The sequence below is a fragment of the Halyomorpha halys genome, unplaced genomic scaffold (genome assembly GCF_000696795.3).
Source record: "Halyomorpha halys isolate HHAL.00 unplaced genomic scaffold, Hhal_1.1 Scaffold31.1, whole genome shotgun sequence".
NCBI classification, from domain to species: domain Eukaryota; kingdom Metazoa; phylum Arthropoda; class Insecta; order Hemiptera; family Pentatomidae; genus Halyomorpha; species Halyomorpha halys.
Genome location: NW_027107458.1, coordinates 1,466,743 through 1,473,967, shown reverse-complemented (window position 1 = coordinate 1,473,967; position 7,225 = coordinate 1,466,743).

Genomic DNA, 7,225 nt, shown 5'->3' with positions numbered 1-7,225 from the left:
ATAAGCAAAAATAAAAATAATTTAATATTTAAAAAATATAATGTAAACTTAAATTTGACTTCTAATGATCCTTCTTTATTATGCTTCAATCCACATTGTACTTAATTAACTTAAATTATTTTTTGTTTGAAGATCATTCAACATATTTGATCATAATCATCTTAAAAAATACTTACTGTCCGTTTATATTGTTAAAATTATTGCAACTGCTTTTTAATGATTTTTATAATTATTTATATAATACTTGTGAAAAGATTTTAATTGAAATCAACGTCTTGATTGGTGAATTCCGGGAAAAAAGTTCTAGGTCCACATGATTAGTGCGTGGCACCAGATAATAATATAAAACAAATGAAAGTCTTTTTTCTTTTTAATCATTACTTGCTGTTTTTTTGTGTTCAAAATTAATTAATTATTAGTTTTAAAGCCTTTGATAAGTTAATATATTTTATGGACGTAAAATAACAAGTTTTTTCTGCCGTAATATATCGTTAATTGCCAGTGCATGGCGATCGGCATCTTTTTGATTTATCTAAATATTCATCAAGAGCCGAAGAGGAGAAAAAAGGCAGTTATCTCACCCCAATTTTTTATTACTTTAATGGAAACTATGTATAATTACTAGTCAATGTTGATGAGTCTGCCAAGTATAGGTAGGGGGAATAAAAAATGGCGGCTATTTCAAAGCGATAAAAAAATTGTTTTTCATTCAGAGCTCTGTATCTTAAAAAATAGGAACAACACAAGAAAACCTAAGAGAACGTCATTTAAAGAAGAGTAAATTTTCTAAAATATGAGCCCTAATAGAGTTATTTACCTTAAATATTTTTCGAGATATAGCTTTTCAAAAAGCAACGTTTCAGAAAAATGTTGTATGGGACGTACAGAAAGATCAGTAGTTAGTGAATTTATTTTTAAAAATTTATATCTCATAAACCATTTGACGTACAGATGTCTATTAGTACTCAAATTAAAGATAGTTTAATGATCTATAAAGTATTTTATAATGTTTACCTTCGTAGGAGTAATAGTTTACATGAAATTTGCTAAAAATAAATTTATTTATAGTTGTTCGGACAAGTTTTCATTTACCAAATTTATATTCATATGTGAATATCTTAAAAACTACTACCCCTACGAAGATAGGTGTCATAAACTACATTATAGTAAGTTAAATTTCATTTCTTTTGAGTGTTGGCAGACATATTTTCTCAAAAATACAACATTTTATACGAACAACTAGAAGTTAACATTTTGTGAGTTTATTTTGTCAAATATCATAAAAACTAATATTCCTACGAAGGTAAAGGTCATAAACGCCTTTATAGTCCATTATACTAACTTTAGTTTGAGTGCTAATAGACATCTGTACGTCACATAACTCCTGAGATATAGATTTCTCAAAATAAATTAACTAACTACTAATCTTTCAGAAGATTTTTAAGAAATTTTGCTTTTTAAAAAGCTATATCTCGAGAACTATTGGACGTAAATAGCTCTTTTAGACCTAATATTTAAGAAAATTTACTCTTCTTTGAATAATGTTCTCTGTATGGAGCTCCGAATGAAAAATTAATGTTTTATAAGATTTTGAAACAGCCGCCATAGTTTATTCCTCTTACTTATACTTGGCAGACTCATCAATTTTGACTAGTAATTATACATAGTTTTCATTAAAGTAATAATAAATTGGGGTGAGATAACTGCCTTTTTTTCTTCCCGGCTCTTGTACTTTCAACATATATGGTAAATTTTACAAGTAAGCTTCGGTAGTAAATGTAAATTGTGATTTAATTTATTCGTGTCAGTCTGGATCTGACTGACCGCGTAAGGTTTCCTTTAAATCAGGTTGTTTTTTTCAGTGTAGGACAGCAATTCGATCGAATCAAGCACTAGACATTGATCTTACAATCTTAATGATTCCATCAACATACTTGTTCCTCCTTTCAATATTTGTGGTGGATCATATAAAATTAGTCAAAAATCTTGCTATTTCATTCTTCATTCAGCTGGTCATTTTCTCAAGACAGTATTTTAGATTTTAGATAGAGTATTCTAGTCTCAAGACGACATTCCAACTGCTGAAAGTCTGTTCACTAATCTCCTTCGTCTCTTACCTCTTTCGCAGGGAGGCGTATGCTTTATGGTTACATGGAAATAATTTATGATGTTCTTCTGATTCCAACAATATGGAAAATTTTTAGCCTTTCCAATGGTATCATCAGATTTCATTAAAAATCACTTTTAGGAGACTTTCAATGTAAATAAAGTTGTTTAAGTAAGGCGCCCCCTCACTTCTGAACAGACATTCATGACGCCATCTAGTGGCAAATATATGCGGTAGGAAGTCTGGGCAGCCATCTTGGTCCCCAAAACAAAGAAGTTAGTACCAGAAAAGAAGCCATCTTGGCCTGTACAGGAGAAGAAGACAGAACTTCAAGAAGGTCTCTTTTCATATATTATTCTAGGGGAGTAAATCCTTAGACTCAGGCGAGAGAGGCGGCGGCGGCAGGAGGATGAGAAGAGAGAACCCTCCATAATCACATTCACATCACAACCAACCTTCAAGCTCCATATAATCAAACAAGTAAAATGTAATCCTCATCAATTAATGTAATAAAACCAAATTCATAACTAACTAAAATATATTGTAATCACTTTTTGTTCAAACCTTACAATTCATTGTTTCAGAAAACTTTAAAGAGAATAGAGGTTATTTCATTTAAAAGCCTATGATATCAATTTATTATAAATAAAGTCCACTACATCATTACCAGCAAATTATAAGTCATTCTTTATTTAAACCAGCCTACCAGCATATAATAATTAATTTGGGTAATATCCCCCAATTTTTACTCCGGGAATACCTAAATTAAACAAAAGTATTTAAAATGTTAATAATCGATTATTAAAAAAATAAATATTGATTCCCTGGAAATAGTTGGTTAATACAGACTTATTACAATGAGATGTAGAATTGGTTCTTGTTTTGTTTTTATATTGTATTTCTTGTATACGTCTTAGTATAGGTCGGGTTGTCTTCCATTTGTAAATGAATCGAGAAAAAAAAATCCACTGGGGATAAAAAAAAACTTCAATTACCCTCAGCCTTTAATGTTTAGTATTCATGTGCAGTATTCGAGACAAAAACCAAAAATAAACCAAATAGTAGGTGATGGTAATGATATGAGGCCTGGCGAATAATACGGGGTCAGGGTCTTAGCAGAGCTTTGTGGGAACGGATCCAATGTTCTCATAAAATAATAAAACCATAAAATACTCTTTAGATGGCAAAACAGGTCTTTCGAGAAACCTTTACACGTCAATTATAAAATGAAAATCTATTTAAAGCTTTTTAAATAGAGAAAAAGAATCTTTTTTTTTTTTTTAGTATTGATGGAAAATTATAAATAATAAACCTTACACCAGCAACATTAATAAAGAAAGAAAACTGAATCTTAAGAAAATGGCTGATGAATGGAAAAATGGAGAACACCAAGGGTTTTTTTGGTTGTAATTGAAACCTAAGGTTTGGGTCAGTTTGCACGATCACACTCCATACGATGCTGTGAGATTATGATAAAAATAAAATGAAGTACTTCCACCACTACTAAGTACTAAATATTATAATAATATTATATTAGAAATAAAGATATGAATTGTATGTACAGATAACCTTCTGTTAAAGCAAACGTCTCGGTAACGGATATATCCGGTAGTGGATATTATTTGCGTTCTAAGATTGTTTGACTTTTTTTTTTTTCCTATTTTTAACTTATGTCTATTGAATTTTCAATTATGTCTTTTGCATTGAAAATAACATAAGTGCGGATATAAGTATATTTTTTACAATTTATACGTATTGCTTGTGTTTTGTACAATAGTATCTGTTCCGGGTAACCTACGGACACCGAAAGATTGTATTGGAGGGGCCACCATAATACATTATGGCATATAATAGCTTACAGGATATACTAGCGCCCATGTGGCCAACACTCAAAACTCACCTCCTCCAGCGCTCTCTGTGGCAAGAGAAGCAACCGAGACTAATGAGAGATAGCCATCTTGTCTTCAGCCAGAAGCAGTCCATCTTTTCTTTTTGTTCACTCATCAATAATATCTACCATGAGTGAGTAGATTTACTGGAGTAGTTCCCAGCAGCAGAGGGGAGAGAGGCATAGAAATGCGGAGGGAAGAAGGAAGCATGAAGTAAGTCTACCTGGCAATAATTAACAACGACCACCACATAATAATCGTCATCAACCACCTCATTATCTACAATTCCATAGCCCAGCCATTCATAATTTACTTTCGGTCACCCCATACACCACTTGTAACTTAAACAATAGAATTTTATTTTTCATTCAATCATGTTTCATTTTTCAATTATACAGTCCACTCAAACCCAACCAGCCAACCAAAAGTGAAGTATGTCTGGCATTAAGGTGAAGGCATGCTTCATACAGTATCTTTCAACTTGTATAATTATAATGTACTTTTTTGTCCAAAAGTTTCATTTTTCTTTTTTAATATCCCTTTAGTAGACACCTCGTTCTAACGAAGTATCATTCTCTATACAATACTTTTAAAGGAAAGTTTCATTGTATATCTTTCCTCATCGAACTGATCCATATGTTTTTTTTTCGGCCAAGACATCTAATGATCTCCACGAGATTGGAGTCCTATACTGTTTAACCATTGTTATGAGTCAAAGTTTTTCAGTTTGTGGAATCGCCTCTCAATGAAAAAAATCAATCCCATGCAAGTATCTTCACCACTAAGTTACAGGCGGGTCTTTCCATATATGTTGTAAAGCAATGTTCCGACAATATTCGACTAATAATAATGGAAAATGTAGTGGTATATTGAAATTATGAAAATATAGCTGAAAGTGTTTGTATTCAAATAGCTGATCGAAAAATTTAATAAAACTGCCAATACACAAACTTCACTACTAAAATAAGTTTAAAACGGTTATATTTTTCTGAAATGTTTAACTTGGAGGAAGATAGTCCGGGTGGCGGTCAATAAAGGTTTAAAAATAGTAACAAAAACTATTTATCGTTAACCAACGTTTCGTCCCACTTTGCATGGCTTCAGTTGGCATCAGAACGTCATTCTTATCAGCCCTGACGTTAACGTCAGCGAAACGTTAACAATAAATAGTTTTTTGTTACTATTTTTAAACCTTTATTGATCGCCACCCGGACTATCTTCCAACTATATACTTCATACGGTCAACTATCTTCTCCCAATACGGAATGTTTAACGTTTAAAATCAGAACTGATTAAAATTTCAATTGCACATTAAATTATAGGACAATATTGATCCTCTTAAACCTTCTTTTTGTTATTTGAATCTAATTTACTTATTATTTTAATGATCCTGTGGGTAGGAGAAACAGAAATAATGTAAAAAAAAAAATGGACTGACTACCTTCTCCTTTCAACTTTTTAAGAAACCTACACTACATCTCGACAAACGACTGACATGGAATCTTCATACAAGACTAAAAGGACAAGAAACTGCTTGTAGATTCCGGTTATTACAACATTTACTAGACAAACGATCTAAATTGCCAATCCATTTCAAAAGACTGATCTACATGACTATTATAAGGCCTATCCTATATACGGAGTTGAGCTTTAGGCCTCCACTAAACCATCAAATTCCTCCCGAATCCAATCCTTACAGTCCAAAACCCTTCGTAAAATCCTTAACGCTCTTTACTTTGTCACAAATTAAATCATCCATCATGACCTCAATGTCCCATATGTTGCCGATTTGGCCAAACCCAGATACCATTCCTTCAATGATAAACTTCTCAACCACCCAAATCCACTTATTTCTAACCTGGCTTCTCCTTCACTACCTAATAATCCTCCTAGGCGTCTGAAAAGAAGATGGCCTCGAGATCTTCTCCTTGAGAAATGTTTTTGGTGTTCTATCAATGGGTAGATTCTCCCCATGTTTGTACCATGTCATGATATAACTTACAGCAAGTTTACTTATATGTATTATATTATATGTATTCAGTTGTAAATAACAATAAATAAATTATTTAAGGAACAGTTGGAAAAGCTTGTACATATAGAAAAGAAAACAATATATTAAATTTAGACTATTTATCTCATTTAATAATGTTTTTATTAATCTCCTGCGCCCAAATGCATAATATTTTAACCTCATAAAAATACTAAATACTGAGTGTCAAAACTAAAAATGATATACAAAAATTACTACTAACATGCTCTTGCCCAATCCGGAATAGTTATAGATGTTGGTGAAAAAATAGTAATGGATTTATGAATTGTTGTCACTAACCCAGTAATAATATGTCCAAAAACAACTTTCTAGGAACGAGAAATAAAAAAAAACATCAAATCAAATTAAACCTCCATTCTAAAGACAACTCGACAGAATTTCTTAAGTCTGTTAAAATATTATAAATATTCTACGAACAAGACCAGAAATTTTTAAAAAATACGTTAACTTTTTTTTAATAGAGCAATAAAAAATAGATTGTTAACTTTTCTGGACTTATGTACAACGTCAGCGATGTAGGATCTTTCTCGAATGACTTTGTTGTTTGAACTGAAAATATATATTGAACTAGGAGCCATATTCCGGTAATATTATTTATCAACTTAATTAAAAACGAACTTTCATGTAAATAATATTTTATACCTAAAAACATATAACAAAAATAAACACCATAAATAACATAAATATGTCATCTATTATTTTGTTTTGTTTTTTTTAGTTTTTGTATTTAAGTTATATTGTTTTCCTTCCCATCTATTTATTTTCTATTGATATCTTTTGTTTAATATACAATATTAAAATCTACTGTTCGCTTATATAATTAATTCTACAATAAATTAGTATAATATAAAATATCAGAGAGATTTATAATCTTTTGAGGAACTGAACGTTGATCATCAGCAAATATTTACCTCTGCTGTGGATTGACTTAAAAATGTATATATGAATGAAAAAGAGTTTAAATAAATCCTTGGAGGACTGTAAACCAAGTTCATTGACTCGTCAAAGACGAAGAGCTATTTCGGAGAGGCACGGCTCTATCAGTAGATACTGATCTAGACTGTGTATCGGAGTGGCAATGGCACTGAATCCAAATGGAGCGGTGAAAGCAATCTCATTGATATGGTTGATTGCCATCGGAAATAATACCTCGAGATTAGCTAAGAGGAATTATATATA